General features: G+C 36.9%; 2 long non-coding RNA genes across 2 annotated transcripts; both read left to right on the top strand.

The window, feature by feature from the left end:
* The first annotated feature begins 14325 nt into the window (after positions 1-14325).
* Positions 14326-14663, top strand: LOC136063561 (uncharacterized). Its single transcript, XR_010625194.1, has 3 exons — positions 14326-14373; positions 14470-14538; positions 14614-14663. It is a non-coding gene; the product is annotated as an uncharacterized LOC136063561 (long non-coding RNA).
* Position 14664: 1 nt separating this feature from the next.
* On the top strand, positions 14665-15205 carry LOC136063557 (uncharacterized). The gene is made up of 4 exons (XR_010625192.1): positions 14665-14685; positions 14772-14843; positions 14981-15052; positions 15170-15205. It is a non-coding gene; the product is annotated as an uncharacterized LOC136063557 (long non-coding RNA).
* Positions 15206-16896: the final 1691 nt, after the last annotated feature.

Genomic DNA, 16896 nt, shown 5'->3' with positions numbered 1-16896 from the left:
CCAAGTATTAAGATAATCTCAAGCTTAGACTAGACTCAAAAATGCTTCTCCAAGTATTAGAGGGACTCAAGATCAGAAGGATGCATACATACATACATACATACATTCATGTGTGTGTGTGTGTGTGTATTTACTAGGTGTGTTCTTTTAATTTTATAATTGGACCCCCTCTTCCAAAACCTTAGGCCCCTTCCCCTCCAAGATTATAACCGCAACCCAATTATCCAACCCAAAAACTTAAAATGACAATAACAAATAGCATTATATCATATAAGCTATTGGATCATCAAAGACAGATATTCTCCACTATTGCTTATATATTTGCACCCAAATGGTGTCGTGGAAAAGGATATGATTTTCTATTGTGATAGTTACATATATCTACAACTCATAAAGAAGTGAAAAATATGTTGCAAATAATGCATCCAATTCATTTGAAAGTCTAAAATGCTGCCAAAGGTGATCAAAGAAAAGCTAGCAAAACATTGGAAGTTAGTTTCTTTTTCCATATATAATTGTGTGAATTAGAATGAATTTAGACCGCTGCATATCTACTTAGCTTTTGCAACTCTGTATGTCTTGACATAGGCTATACCTAGATTTTTTTTTTCTATGTCTTGACATAGGTTATACCTGGAATTTTATTTTCCTTCCTTGTCTCCCTGCCAATCTTTCTTACTTATGACTAAACTGTATGACTTGATTTGACTTGGCCAGCACTAACCATATTTAATTTTCCAATTTAACCATGATCAGAGTCTCTTGCCAAAATTATTTTGCTAAGGATTGGAATTATATATAATGGTACCAAAGAGTATTTTTACATTTATGAAGAATTTATTTACTGAAAATATATTGTTATAAACTCTACTAAAATAGAATTAGAAGGAATGGACTACAAGTTCTCTAAGCGTGAGAGGTCTAAACAGGAAAAAGTTGAGCTTTAACAGAGCACAAAAAAGGTCAAGGAGTCCTTGGGACCCCTTGAGTTTGGCTCTTCGCCATCCTACAAGGACAACCTTGCGGGTGAGATACTGGGTGCCTTTGCCCAAGCTTTCAACCTAAGTATAGACAATGAATGGTCGGCATCTAATCCTGTGGATTTGGGAGATGTGGCTGAGGGTATGATAGTAGTGACACTCAACCCAGACACGAGGAGGGCCATTTGGGCCAGGTGGACACACGCCTTAATAATGAAAGTATTTGGATGGACGGTGGGGTTTCATTATCTCCACTCCAAGGTGATGAGTCTATGGAAATTGGTGGGGAGGCTAGACTGCGTGGACCTAGGCAAGGATTTCTTCCTCATAAGGGTTGGTCTCGTAGAAGATTATGAAAATGTGATTAGAGGTGGGTCATGGTTTATTGGCAAGCATTTCCCCACCATCAGAGCATAGGAACCCAACTTCAAGCCTTTTAACGCCACCTGCAGCTTAGTTGCAGTTTGGTTAAGATTGTTGGAGCTCTCTATTGAGTTTTATGACCCTAGTGTTCTGAAAGAAATTGGGAGTGCCATTGGTCTAGTGTTACGAGTTGATTCACACATGGTGATAAAGGCTAGAGGAAGGTATACGAGAATTTTTGTGCAAGTGGATTTGAATGAACCCTTTACTAGGAGCATCCTTCTTGAAGGAATGGTCCAGAAAGTTCAGTACGAGGGCATAAACTCATTGTGCTTCTCTTGTGGTTGCATAGGTCACGGGAAAGAGGGGTGCCCTTATACTATTAAGGCAACCGCTCCAGACTCTATGCTAAAGTGGGAACCCATGCTTGAGGGAAAAGGGAAATGATACGATGGAGGAAAAAAAATTCCCAAAAGGCGGGAACAAGTAGCATAGACCCAAAGGATGAGTATGGGCCTTGGTTGCTTGTCAGGCACAAGAAAGTAGGGCAAAAAGGTGGAGTTCCACGTACCTTTAGTAGAAAAGTGGATTTGGGCCTAAAGCCTGGTACTAAGCCTCCTTCAAAAGGCCAAATTATTCGTGAGCCTCTCCCTAGTCCTAAAGTTAGCTCTAAAGTGGCTCGCAGGCTTGCGAATGGTAATAGGAGAAGGGGAAGATTTGACAACCCCAAAACAACATTGGATAGTGGGGAAAAGGCATTTCCTATCACATCTAAAATCACTCTACCCCAGGCACGTTCCTTCAGTTTCCTCTACCCTCTCAGTTTTTGTTTGGCTCAAGAAGCTCAAACAAGACCTCTCCTGGTCCAAGCCATCCTCCTTGCACAGAGATCGGTGGACCATCTGTGAAGAGTCGTCAACCTCGCCCATCTAGTGTAACAAGAAAGGAAAAGGTAAGTGATCATGGAAGCAAAGCAAAGACAAGAATGGGCAATCCTTTGAAAAGGGAAGATTATGACTTTGTCTCCAAAAATAATGGCATAGATAAGAGCAAGTCCAACAATGATTTGGGGGTGGTTCGATTTGGAAGAAATGAAAGCGTGAAGCCACATATTCCCTCTAACTCCAAAAAGCAAAAAGATGGGTTACCTACCCTTGTTGAATCCAACGTGGTTGAAGTGGGCATACCTTTAGGGGACATTTCCTTTAGACAGGCCAATGATGGTGGAAGCAAAAGTTTTCAGATAGAAAGCCCTACTACCACATTCATTGGAGCAAAGTTTAAGCGAATTGGGTCTGGAGGAAGAAGACATGGGAAGGAGAATATGGATATCCAGGTGGACACATCAATGCCAAGTTTCGGTCTGATGTTATGCTCGAGGAAGAAGCCTTTATGGATCTTAAAGCATGCAGTGAGACTTACAAAGGGGGTGACATGGCCCAAGAAGATGTTGAGGGAATTGGGATGGAGGTTGCTAAGTAGTATAGAGGCTCAGAATCAACTTGATACCAGTCCCCAACCCACAAATTTTTGCCTAATGAATATTGTCCTTTGGAATTGCAGAAGGGCATTAAACCCTTGTTTTCACACCGTTTTGATGAACCTAATCAATGTCCACTCCCCCTTTATAGTGATCATCACAGAGACAAAAGTGGGTGGGGACAAAGCAAAGGACATCACTAATAGGCTATCTTTTGACGAAGCTTTGCATGTTGATACTATTGGCTACTCTGGTAGCATTTGGGTTTTGTGGAACTCAGATGAAGTAAAGATTACTCAGCTAGCCAAAACTAAGTAGGAAATCCATGTTGAGGTTAATGGTACGTACCTCTAACTTTTCCTGGGTCCTTTTTTCAATTTATGCTAGCCCTAGATTAGAGAAAAGAAAATTGTTGTGGAATAACCTAATTGCTATTGCCTCTTTACATCATCTTCCTGGGCTTATGCTGAGGGATTTCAATGAGTTTTTTTTCTTGTAATGATAAACTTGGTGGTAACCCTCTAAACCCAAGACGTGTACAAATGTTCAGAGAATGCCTCAATTCGTGTGAGATGGTAGACTTAGGGTTTCATGGACTTAGATTTACCTGGGTAAATAAGAGAGAGGTGGGACATTTTATCCAAGAAAGGCTTGATAGGGGGTTCCCAACATTGAATGAAGGGAGTTATATCTTGAAGCAGCTATTCACCACCTGGCCCGCACCCACTCAGATCACTGCCCTGTTCTCCTTAAATTGGACAGCCTCCTTTATCAGATCGTTTTAGACCTTTCCGCTTCCAACCTGTTTGGATGTCTTATCTTCTATTCCCAAAGGTTGTTAGTGACTCATGGGAGGAAGATAGGGCCTTGAAGGTAAATATTGAAAGTTTTACAAGGGATGTGATAGTGTGGAATAAAGAAGTGTTTGGCAACATATTCCATAGGAAGAATCGGGTAGAGGCAAGACTAAGAGGTATTCAGTCTAGCATCGCTGAAGGCCCAAGTGCGTATCTATTGAACCTTAAGGAAGTACTGAGAAAAGAGCACTGGGAGATTCCATAACAAGAGGAGTTTTGGTCAGTTAAGTCCAGGCTTAATTGGCTTATTCAAGGTGATAGAAACACAAAGTTTTTTCACTCATCAACTCTAATTAGAAGAAAGAGGAATAGAATTGCTTGTTTAAAGGACAATCAAGGCAATTGGGTACATGACGAGAGGGAGGTGAAATCTTGATTAGGAAAGGGTTTTGTGATTTGTTCTCTACAAGTGCTGTAAGCGTGCAAAGGAACATGTGGAATATCCCTTCCTAGCCGTGCTTTTGAGATAAGAAGGAGGCAAATGGGCTGACCATGAAGTTGTCTTTGCAGGAAGTTAAAGAGGGCCTTTGGTGTCTCAAACCCCTCAAAACTCCGGGGCCAGATGGCTTCTATTCAGGATTTTTCCAATCATATAGGAGCACAATGGGTAGCTCTGTTTTTGAAGAAGTGAGCAAAATATTTAGGGACTCTACCTATATAAAACCTTAATCACTCTTATTCTGAAATGCCCAAGGGTTGACTGCTTAACTTCTTTTAGGCCAATTAGTCTTTGTAACACAGTCTATAAAGTTGTTACTAAGATTATAGTCAAAAAACTAAGACCAATGCTTCCTAAGCTTATCTCCCCCCCCCCCCCTCCGAATAGCCTTTGTGCCAGAAGAATGGGGTTGGACAACATGATTATAACTAGGAAATTATTCACTCCATGAGTCTCAAGAAAGGGAAGGTGGGCTATATGGCAATAAAAATTGATTTGGAAAACATATGATAGATTGGAGTGGCATTTCTTCAGGATGTCCTGAATTTATATCGGCTCCCAACCTCCTTATGGACCTCATTATGAGTGTATATCTAGTCATATATATCAGTGCTCTTTAATGGAGGTAAACTGGATCTCTTTCAGCCTTTAAGAGGTATTAGCGCAAGGAGACCCCTTATCTCCCTACTTGTTCATTATATGTATGGAGATTCTAGGGTTTCTCATCTCTGGAAAGTGTGAGGAAAAGTTATGGGATCCTGTGAAAGCCTCAAGAATGGACCAATTTCTCGATTTGTTCTTTCTAATAACCTGGTCTTATTTGCCAAGGCTGACATGAAAAATTGTAGGAACATCAGAGAAACTTTAAACCCATTTTGTGATCCTCGGTCAGAAGGTCACTTGATAAAATCCAAAGTGTATTTCTCCCCAATGTTGATCAAGATCACGTAGAAAGTTATGTGATTCTAGGCATGAACTCTACTTCCAACCTAGGAAAATATTGGGGGTTCCCTTTAAAATTCAGTTGCATCCTCTCAAGATTTCAACTTGTTATTGAGAAGTCCAAAATAAGCTCTAGGTTTGGAAATCTAGCTCTATCTATGGTGGTTGGGTGTTCTATCCCAAGCAGTCATTTTTGCCACCCCAACCTATGTCATGCAAGGCTCATACTTCCTCAAAGAGTCCTTAACAGCATAGACAAAATTAATTGAAACTTTTTGTGAGGGTAATTGACGAGGTTAAGAAGATGCATGTGGTGAGTTGGAAAAAGATTACAAAGCCGAAAGCAAGGGGGTCTAGGAGTTCACAATGCTAAAGGAAGGACATGTCTCTTGTTGCAAAGCTATGCTGACAGATGGAAAATTCCAAGAATGCAAACTGGGTAAAGTGTTGTAAAAAAAATACCAGGCCAGACTTGCAAGAAAAAGGGTTCACTCTAGAGTTTGGACAACTGTGATGAAGGGCAAAGAAGTGTCAATAAGGGGTCAAAATTGGACTATTGGTAGCAATACTCCTTAAGTTTTTGGCATGACAATGGATGGGTGCTGGCTGTAAGAAAGCTAGTGGAAGGTCCCCTAAACAGGGGGAGGACTCTTTGACAATCATGGATGTAACTTGATGGTGGTTGGAATTTGGCCATTCTATCCTTCAACTTCCCAAACTTTTTCTAAGTGACATCCTCTCTACCCCCTGCTAGATTCTGGTAAGGGAGGATCTAAAAAGTTGGATATCTTGCCTAAATAGAGGTTTTCATCCCAAGAATGCTTATTTTTTTATTGTTGAAGAAGACCTAAAGGTGGCTGATTTCAGTGGTAAATGGCTATGGAAACTCACCCCCCCCCCCCCCCCAAAAATCCATATCTTCTTGTGGAAATGCCTTCACCACAATTTGTCCGAGTACCCTCGCCCAGAGAGGTAATGAGGGTTTAGGTGGGTGTGGATACTACCCAGATATTGAGGATACTATAATCCATATCCTAAGGGACTACCCGATTGCTAAGAGATTTTGGAGGATGTCCAGATGCCCCCTCTCCCTCGAGCCTTCTTTCAGTGAGGATATGGACACTTGGTTGCAATGCAATGCCAAATCCACCAACCTGGCAATTGGCTAAGACTACTTGTGGAGCTCCTTCTTCCTTTATGGAATTTGGAACCTGTGGCTTTAAAGAAATAAAAAGGCTTTCAAGCAACAAGATGCTAATCCAAATCTCCATAAGTTTGTAGAGATGCAAGTTAGAGAGTTTATTTATTGTGTGGTTGATCCAAGTAAAGAGAGAGCAATGATTGAGAAGGAGGTCCGATGGCTGAAACCAGCAAATAGGTGGCTCAAGCTAAATACTAATGGCTTGGTGGTGGGAGCTAGTGGGTTAGCTGGATGTGGTGGAGTGAATATGGATAGCATGGGCTGTTGGGTTGGGGGTTTTGCAAAGTCCATAAATGTTACCTCCAGTATCGCAGTTAAGCTTTGGGCCTTAAGAGAAGGCCTACTCTTTTGTTTAGATGTGCAAGCCTAAGCGGTAGAAATTGAACTTCATGCATCCACAGCAATTTCCTTAATTGCTAGCAATATCAGTACTAATGGGGACCTTTTTGGTCTTGTTGATGATTGCAGGAAACTGTTGCTGCAGCTGCCTTAAGTTGTCTCATGTGTTCAAAGAAGCAAATTTCTGTGCTGATGCTCTTGCACATATGGGATTTGCTGCCTCTGCTATTGACTCCCGTTTTGTCCCCCCCCCCCTGTGTTATTCCCCTTTTGTACTCTAATTCAATGGGAATGTATCGTAATAGGCTATATACTGCTATTGCTAATGTATTTGGTTCCTAATGTTTAATATAGTTCATTGTTTACCCAAAAAAAATAAACTCTACTAAAATAAGATTAGTCACTCTCCACTATAGATATTAAATAAAATTTAGATAAACCATTTGTGAATATGTTCTTTTCAACCATTTGTTATCTTCTTTCTTTATCTTCTTTAAGCCTTTGTAGATTTTCTTCTACTATTCCTCACATAACTAATGTAGAATGAATACTGTTACACAATATTTCTTTCTCCTACTAAAACATTGCAAATGAAATTTATATTCCTATGAGAAGTAGCTAAGAGATGGAATTTTTTTATACATCTATTACCCTCCCTTAACCAAATACATTTCACTTTTGTCCCCATCATTACTTCACCAACCTTTTCTAACTCAAATTTTATTGATAGTTTGTTAATACTAAATAGATGCCTATTTAGAAATCTTGGCTTCGTCCATGTCCTCACATCACCTATGGTAAAATGGCATAAATGCCAAATTTTACCAACTAACCCTAAAAATCATCGACATCAATTTATGCATTTATTGCACAAAATGCATTTTTACTATTGCACTTGTGCAAATATACACAAGCACTGCAATTATACATTTCAGGTTTTTATTTTTATTTTTTGTTTTTCAAGAATGAGGGAAGATAGTAGATAATAGTTGTACCTTGTAGTGTGTGGAGAGAGAGAGAGAGAGAGAGAGAGAGAGAGAGATGAATTAATATTTTTTTTAAAAAAGAATTTTAATAGATAATTTGATATGGCTGTTTTGAAAAGTGGTTAGGTAAAAATAGAAAATGTAGAATTTTATGCTAAAATAGAGAGACATTTTTGCACACGTCATACCTGATGATTGATGAATACTCTAGTCAAAGAAATTAAAACAAAAAGTGGCAAAAAAATAGTCTTATTAAAAAAAAGTTCCGAAACCCCAGTGACAAACTCTCTTTTCTTTTTTCTTTTTTGCTGAATATAGATAAATAATGTAGCTTGATGTTTTTTATCGTCCCTTTTCATTCAACTTTGAATGAAGAACTCAGTGCATAACAAGTTGGGGGAGTTAATATAGCAAGAAATGCTCAGAATCCAGAGATGGACATTATCCTTAATACGCTAACACTGCTTCTATTATGCACCGGAGTATTCCAAGTTAGGGCACAAGTAGGGCGTCTTCCTAATGATGATGGCAATGAATTACGTCTTCCTGATGATGAAGGTAATAAACTATCTTTTTTCTTCTTCTTCAGAATAATTTATTAGTAAGTTGAGGTTGATAATGTCGTGATGAATTTGGATAACAATTATACATGCATTATTTTGTATTGCTTCACATGATTCTTGACATGAGTTGATGATTTGAGTAGTAGCACTTTAACAAATATATTGAAGTTATGATGACAATCTCATCAAAGCCCGGTGGTACATGTGGTATTTATTTATTGTCGTGCCATAGGATTGATGAGTCCCTATATGCATTATTGGTCCCATCTCAATTGGTAAAAATTTTTAAACCGAGGCATTATCCCTTTATTCTGTAATGTGAGTCTCTGATTAAGAATGAGAATTTAAAAAGTACAAGGGACCAGACCAGTGTCGTAGTTATTGTGGTTTTAGCTCTCTAACCCCCAATCTACCATGATCAATGGTATTGAACCTCAGTGTCGGTTTGGTCAAACACAATGTTAGGGACATGAAATTTTGACATGGAAATGAAATACCATCTTGTGATTTACGTGGTGGGGATGCACTTCTCATTATATTCTATCGATTGGGTTATACTTGCTTTGAATTTTTATCAACCAATTGGCTTTGGCAATGTCTTTGAGTAATTTCTAAATACAACTTACACAATAACTTTTTTAAATAAAAACCAATAAAAATATATAATCAAATCTACTACGCTAAAGATGAAAGCAATTAAAGTATCCAAAAAGATAACAATAAAAAGAAAGGGTTCAAATTGGGCCTACCGCCTATGTCTGATGTATTGAGGTTGAGTTTTACCTTGCAAAGTTAAGAACATTCACATCAGTCTTCTCAAATTTTTAATTAAACTAACCTAAAAATCACTACTATTTCTACTTTAGCTATCTATGTTTTTTATGCACAAACATCAATCTCAATACTCTATTTTTTTTTTTTCATTTAAATAATATATTTTATCTCTCCAAAATCCCATCAACATGAGAAATATTAGTATCACAAAAAATATCACAATTTTTGCCTCACAACTCATCACGTAACAAGTTGTAACAAAAATTGTGATTTTTTTTTTTTTTTTTGTGACACTAGCATCTCTCCATAAACAAACACCATATACGGATAAATGTTCTTGTTTTAATAATAAACTGTTACATTACCCGCTAACTAAATAAAATGTAAAGATTAAAATCCACCACTACTTGTCATATTATATTTAAAATAAAACGGCATGTCCAATTAAAAAAGTACTGAGAGTAAGCAAAATCTAAAAGATAATTATTGCAATTAAGGGGGTTGAGGGCTTGAGCTAGATATTTATATATTTATGTGTGAAAGCCCATTTCATTATTGTTTAACAGACTCCAGTATGGAACATTTATAAAACAAAAAATAAAGGTAAAAATGCAAAACTGGCCTTCTAACTTTCAATCCTTTTTTTTTTTTCTTCAGTTCTTTAACTTTCAATTTGGTACTCCGTTAAACCCCAGTTATATCCTGCCATTAATTGAGACAAAATGACGTCATTTTGGCTCTTTTTTTTTTTTTTTTTTAAATAATAATTTTGGAATTAAAAGAAAATTAAAAAAAAAACTGATATTAAAAAAATTTCTATTATTATATTTCTCTTCTCTCTCTCTCTCTCTCTCTCTCTCTTCTCTCTCTCTCTCTCTCTCTGACAACATGATCGACAGCGCTCAGATCGAATTCTGACCAGAGAAACAAAACCCTAAAATCTCTCCATCTCTCTCCAATTTCAATTCCTCCCAAACCCAAAAAAAAATTTTCAAAAAAAGAAAAAACCACCCAAGCTTTTTTGCTTTTTCTGAAAGAATTCGATACCAAAAGCAAAACACAAACTACGACATTTTGGCTCAATTAACGGCATGACATAACTGAGGTTTAACGAAGTATCAAACTGACAACAATTGAAAGTTAGAGGAGATGAAGAAAAAAAAAAAGGTTGAAAGTTAGAAGACTGAAATAAAAAAAAATAAGTTAGAAGATCAGTTTTGTATTTTTGCCAAAAATAAATTAATAAAGGGAAAAAAAATTTGATGAGTCTGAGTCTGATGTACTACTAACTATTTTGCAGTGCAAGCCCTTCGTGAAATTGCTATGCAAGTAAGGAAGAAAGATTGGAATTTCGGAGTAGACCATGTAGTCAAGACCCAAGCTGGTTAACACCACAACCCAGTTGGTTACACCACAAGACCCAAGTGTTTTATTCCATATAAGAGATGAGGCTAGTGTAATAATAGAAAACCTAAGGAGAGGTCAGTGCAATTTTCTTATTTACATTATTGTACTATACAACTTACTTATACTATGCTGGTTCATGTATGTTAAGTCTCTTATGGCATACTTCTTANACACACCTCACCACTATGCTGTCATTAGTCATTAGTTGATGTCTTCCAACTCCAATGAGCTATCTTAGCTGATGCCTTCTAGTAAACGGTGTTGCCAAAATTTTGTCCAAAGTTACACAAAGTTTTCATAAGTAACTGTGCAGAAGCTCATTATTTAAGTTTCACTAAGTTTTTACCAAAATTTGTCCAAAACTTGTTAAAGCATTTTCATAAAGATTTCACCTAGCTTTTTTCTGGAAACATTATTGTAGGGACTCAATTTGGATTTTCTACCCAACAAGCCCAAACAATAAATTTGTAGAAAATAGATTGAAGGTTTAGGCGCTGGCCGTCGTTCACCAAGCATGAACTCTCTTTTTTTATTAAAAAATACTTAGAACTATTTTTCAACTGGGGATGCTCCTCGGCCCATGGCAGCCCCTTTTTTCCTTTTTTTCCCCCCCTCCCCCCCCCCCCCCCGTGTTCGTGGTCTACCAACGGATTACTGTGCTGAGAGCCCTAGACTCTGCCTGGTGCTGATTAGCATCCACCTGTTGCGGGCCCGTCAATGGTTGCTGCGGTGCTCCCTCTTCCATTGTGAGTATCACACCTGCCTTTCCTTCTCAACAGATCAAGTTCTTCTCACAGACGGCGCCAATTGTAGGGACTCAATTTGGATTGGACCCAGAGTATGAATGAGTTTTCAGCCCAACAAGCCCAAACAATAAATTTTTAGAGCATGGGTACAAGAACTAGTACCGTTTGACAGGAAAGGTTATACTCATCAAGTAACAAGAGATATTTTAGGTTGATTCAATGAGAAAAACTCTCTTCGGCTATGTTTCAGTCCGTCTCTCTTTTCTTTTTTTATGGAATCTCCCCCTTCTTATCTCATTCGTTTCTATGTTATATACTCCGTTCTCTCCTCCACTTCCATTGTACACGTGTAGTTCTTATCTTGGGAGCTCCTTTCTGTCTCATCCAGTACCTACCGGAACTTTTGCTCAGTAGCCATAAAACTGCTTAGTCACTGTTCAGGTATCACCTCCACATTAATGCGGCCAGAGGGTTAGCTGGAGAGCATTTAATGTGGAGGTGATGGCCTTGGAAGATATTTGCTACCTTCCCCGACTCCTCCTTAGGTTTATACCTAATTTCCAGTTTAGATACAACTTGGCGGAGTCTCCTGAATAAAATGAAAGTTACATTCACCTCGGACTTTGGTGTCCTCGGACGTGCGTTATGCCGCAATATACAATATTCACTCCTTTCTCCTATATTATCCATTTAATAATAATAAAAAATTTTAAGCTATCCTCGGATAACTAAGCGTCCTCGGATTGGGCCATTGGGCCCCGACCCCACTTCTGAGGATTCCTATATCTTTTTAACTAACAGGCCCCACAATTATTTTAGTAAAGTTTCTCAAAAAATTTCACCAAAATTTTGTAATTAAACTACTAAGCAAGAGTTTAGATAAGTTTCAAAAATTTTTTTTGTAGAATCTCATTCACGAAGTTTCACAAAGTAGTCTACAAAACTTTGGGATGAAACTAGTTGGCAAAGTTTTTCACAAAATTCTCACCAACACAATGTGGAGAAACGTGGGAGAGCCATTTTTACTGAATTTTCATTAAATGAGGAAAACTTTGTGAAACTTCATTTGGAGATTCTTCACGAGTTTCGGTGAAAATTTTGTGTAAATCTGCAATCAAGTTTCAACTTGAAGTTTTAGTGGAATCTTTGTGAAGTTTGGACAAGAATTATAGCCAAGGCTTTGGAGAAAATGATGTTAAAATTCATACTTGAGTTTCCATAAATGATGTTTGCAAAAACTTTGTGAAACCTCATGACAAGTTTCTAGAAAGTTGTTGGTTAAAAGTGAAATCTTTGTGAAATTCTATGACGCAAGGATATGTATTAATTTTTTGACCAAACAGGTTTGTAATATGTAAAAAGGGCTAGGTTTGCTAAGATAAATTTGATAAGTAGACCTAGGGATTATTGGCATGATATTGAAAACCTTTGCAATAGAAAAGGATAAGCCTCCCATAACTGATTGGGAAGAAATGAAAGAAAAACTTAGAGAAATATGTTCCCACATCCTATCATCAAAAGAGAGTTTTGTCCAAACCCTATCATTGTAGCTTTTTAAATAAAAAAAACAATCTCAATCAGTGGGACAGACCTACACCTGGCAATGTAGCTCAAAAGATGAGATGAGTGCTCAAACAGTCTCTAGTTCTAAGTCTACCCCAACAACATTTTAAGACATATTGAAGGCCATCCCCGAAATTTAACAAGAGCATGCTAGGATTAATGCCCAACTACACTGAATAATGGCATCCACTCAAAAATTACCTAGCAAGCTTGAGGGTAAAGCTTCAGACAAGAGATATAGTAATGTTTTGCACCAAAAATTGGTTATGAAAAGGAGATGCATGTGCCAAGAAGTGCTTAATTAGTACACCCTCAACAATGTGTAGTTGACTTGATTCAACCTATTGGTGAGTCAATAGTTGATGAGACAAAAGTTCAGCGAAACAAAAAAACCTTTAAGGGTGCACATGATGTGATAGTAGATTTTACTGAATGTGTTACTGATCAACCTTCCATGGTGCATGAGGATAAACAATTTGACAAAGTAGAGAAAGTGAATACAATGGTGCTTCCTATGGTTCAAGATAAGATTGTGTTGATTCCACACATTGATTTTGTGATTCTAGAAGAGTCATGGAATGCAAGGTTTAGCCACTCTCCGTGCTCCCAAAGTAATTCTTAAATTAAGGCAAGTGCTGCATTTTGGAGTTCTACTCCTTCCCCACTTCAAAACTCAAAGTCGAGTTTTCTTTAACCAAGGGAGTATGATGCAAGAAGCTCTAAAGTCATATAATATTTTGTCTTTGAATTTGAATTTTGGATTGAGTTTTTAATGTTGAGGGTATTAAGGGATTTATTTAGTTATTTTCCATATTGGTGTAATCCCTAAACTCTATTAAACTAGTGCCCTTGTAACAGTGAAAGGCAGAAGATTTGGAATAAGAATTTTATGAGTTGACAAGGAACTCCTCTTTTGTTTGGTGGTGATGCCAAACACTATTATGTGGTGATGCCTAGGGTTCAGGTAGTTTTTACGTGGCTTGCTATGACTTGCTATGTTTTACCAGCCTATCCATAATTTGAATTGTCACCAATGTGAAAAATGACTTGCTATGTTTCACCGGCCTATTCATTCTAGAGTCAGTGACGACATACAGGAACCAAATGGCATCAGCTTCCCTTCCATAGAAGGAATGGAGCATTGGATCACAGGCTCAATCACATCTTCTTGTGTGAGTTGTGTTTACACATCTAGAAAGACTTGTTGGATTATAATCTGCACCTTAATATTTTTAATCTGACATCTGCACAAGTTTCTTTGAGAAGAGTTTCTTCACTTTGCAATTGGCATTGTGCACCTTATATATGTTATTCCCTTCCATACATAGATAGTAGCGATTAGCTGCACATGCTATTTAAATAGAGTCTCAATAGAACCATTTCCTTTTCATTCAGAAATTGTCCAATTTAAGTTCATCTTCAAAACACAATTTCGCATGTTGTGTGTATGGCTGTGTGTAGCAAGCTGTATGCAACAATAATAAACCATTCTGATATATGCTATTTAACTCTTGCTTTAGTGAAAATTTCAATTTTCTCATCCTTTGCTCAAACATATGCATGAAGATGATTTATATTCTAGTAGATTATGGTTGAAAAGATTCTGATGGGATTCCAAATACGTGGGCTAGTTCATTAAATCTATTATGTATTTCATACAGATTTCTTAAAGGGCAAGATCTTGATGGCATGCTTCCACCGTCTCTGGTGAAGCTACCCTCCCTAAAGAAAATGTAAGAAAAGTAACTAATTATTTGTTTTACTTATTAGCACCTGAAAATTGAGATTTGAGCTTTGGATCTAATAGCACACTTTACTCTTACTTGAAGTGATCTCACTCGAAACTACCTTTCTGGTACCATACCACCTGAATGGGCTTCTACAAAGTTGGAATATCTGTAAGTTACTTCTCATTTAGTGTCAATGGTTAACCAGCAAACGCTCATTCTTTTTGTTAAACTAATTCACTGCAGGTCTGTTAATGTAAACAATTTATCAGGACCAATCCCAAGCTACTTGGGAAAAATTTCCACTCTTACATATATGTATGCTCTTCTTGTATCCTTCTTCTTCTTCTTCTTTTATTTGATTTGTAGACCTGTTTTAACATTGAAGAGGATTATACTTTCAGGAACATAGAGAACAATCTATTTTCTGGAAATCTTCCCCCTCAACTTGGGGATCTGGTTAACTTGGAAAATCTGTCAGTGTTTCTTTCTTCCCTCTTATTCGTTTGTAAATCACATTTGAGGATTCATTTCTAAATTATCAATGATTTATTTTGTCAATCAACAGTAAGTAAGTTGAACTGGTCTAAACTTTTCATTTTGGTGACTGCAGCATTCTTAGTGCAAACAATCTCACTGGCGAGATTCCAGTTGCTCTCACCAATCTAACCAAATTAAGAGAACTGTAAGTCATCATATAATTTCTCATTTCTGTACCAAAAGTGATTTTTTATTTTCTCAGAAAAAAATACAATTTTTTATTTATTTATTTAATCTAGTTTCCAATTTGGGCAACATGCAGTAGGATTAACAGTAACAACTTCATTGGAAGAATACCGACTTTTTCCAAAGTAACTGAAGTGTTTACCCATTGACCCACTTTACCTTTCTGCCTTAGCAAATGTGATCTGAACTTGAACTGTAAAAATTGTGAGTATTGGACATAGAGGTAGAACGGACTAAATGTACCAGCAGGTGTAATACTGGTTGGTAGTTCGATAGTGGATGCATATGTGGCAAAATTTGCACCGTGTGTGAAGTTTGTCCTTAAGGAATCAAGGTAAGCGTACAGATGTGGGAGACCAAGACTCTTTGCTGTAACCATGCAATGTGATCAAACAGTGATAATTAGGCACAGTGCTTATAGTGGAAATTAAATTAGTTTTGACAATGCTGCAGACAGTAAATTTTACAATTTTTATCACAACTTATTGAGCAACAACATTCGCATCAAGTTGTAAAAAAATTATTGTCTATTATTTATCTATCAATTAATTAACAATAATAAAAACATCTATTATTACCTATCAATTAGCAACTGCCAAGTGATGACAAGATGGTTTTTTTTTTTTTTTTTTTTTTAAAAAAAAACTCTACTAAAATAAGATTAGTCACTCTCCACTATAGATATTTAATAAAATTTAGATAAACCATTTGTGAATATGTTCTTCTTTTCAACCATTTGTTATCTTCTTTCTTTATCTTCTTTAAGCCTTTGTAGATTTTCTTCTACTATTCCTCACATAACTAATGTAGAATGAGTACTGTTACACAATATTTCTTTCTCCTACTAAAAAATTGCAAATGAAATTTATATTCCTATGAGAAGTAGCTAAGAGATGGAATTTTTTTTGTACATCTATCACCCTCCCTTAACCAAATACATTTCACTTTTGTCCCCATCATTACTCCACCAACCTTTTCTAACTCAAATTTTGTTGATAGTTTGTTAATACTAAATGAGTTCAAAATTTGGTCTGGAATTGGCATAAAACACTGCTTTTACGCTAGCCAATGAAAATATGCCACGTCGTTATTTGACTTATTTTTGTGTTTCAACTCTCTCCTCTCACAGACCCACTCATCATCTTCTTCTTCTTTAGATTTTCTCTCTCTCCGTTCCCTTTGTTAACTCTTTCTTCTCATCTTTCTTTTTCATTTCCATACCATTAAATCCATTGCTTTCCTTCTCTTGTGTACTCATCTTCCCTGCACTGATCCATACATCAACATAGTGGCAGTGGACATTAAATCTAAGAGTTTCAGACAGAAACAAGTTGAAGGAAAAGAAAAGTAACACCAAAACTTATTCCGGCCTAAACTTGCATTTTGGCTAGTATTCACCGAAAAGCACCGAAATAGCCGAAACACACTGTATTGGGCCGAAATTTGTTCTGGAATTTGTTCTAATGGGTTTTGTTTGTTTATTGCTATGAATGTGTTAGAGGAGCTACTTTACATTCTAATTCTTTGCTTCTCTGTTTGTTTGGGTTCACAGTCTTAGAAATTAGAATAAAGTATGCCTATTTGGTAGTTTCAAAGTACCAATGTGAGTGAATGTGATACTCCGAACCTTTCTTTTTTTGGCTATTATTTTTTTATTAATTAATTTATAATATTACAAATTGTGTTTTGTGTTGTGATGGAGGATTTTTAGCTCTTCATATTAAGTTTAGAACTGATCTTGAATGAATTCAAGTGGCTCTAAATTTATAAATGAGATATTTCATGAATAATTTTTGTGGGTTT

Source organism: Quercus suber, unplaced genomic scaffold (genome assembly GCF_002906115.3).
Source record: "Quercus suber isolate HL8 unplaced genomic scaffold, Cork oak 2.0 scaffold_21, whole genome shotgun sequence".
Classification (NCBI taxonomy): domain Eukaryota; kingdom Viridiplantae; phylum Streptophyta; class Magnoliopsida; order Fagales; family Fagaceae; genus Quercus; species Quercus suber.
Note: the sequence above shows the minus strand (reverse complement) of the source record. Positions and strands in the feature narration are given on the sequence as shown.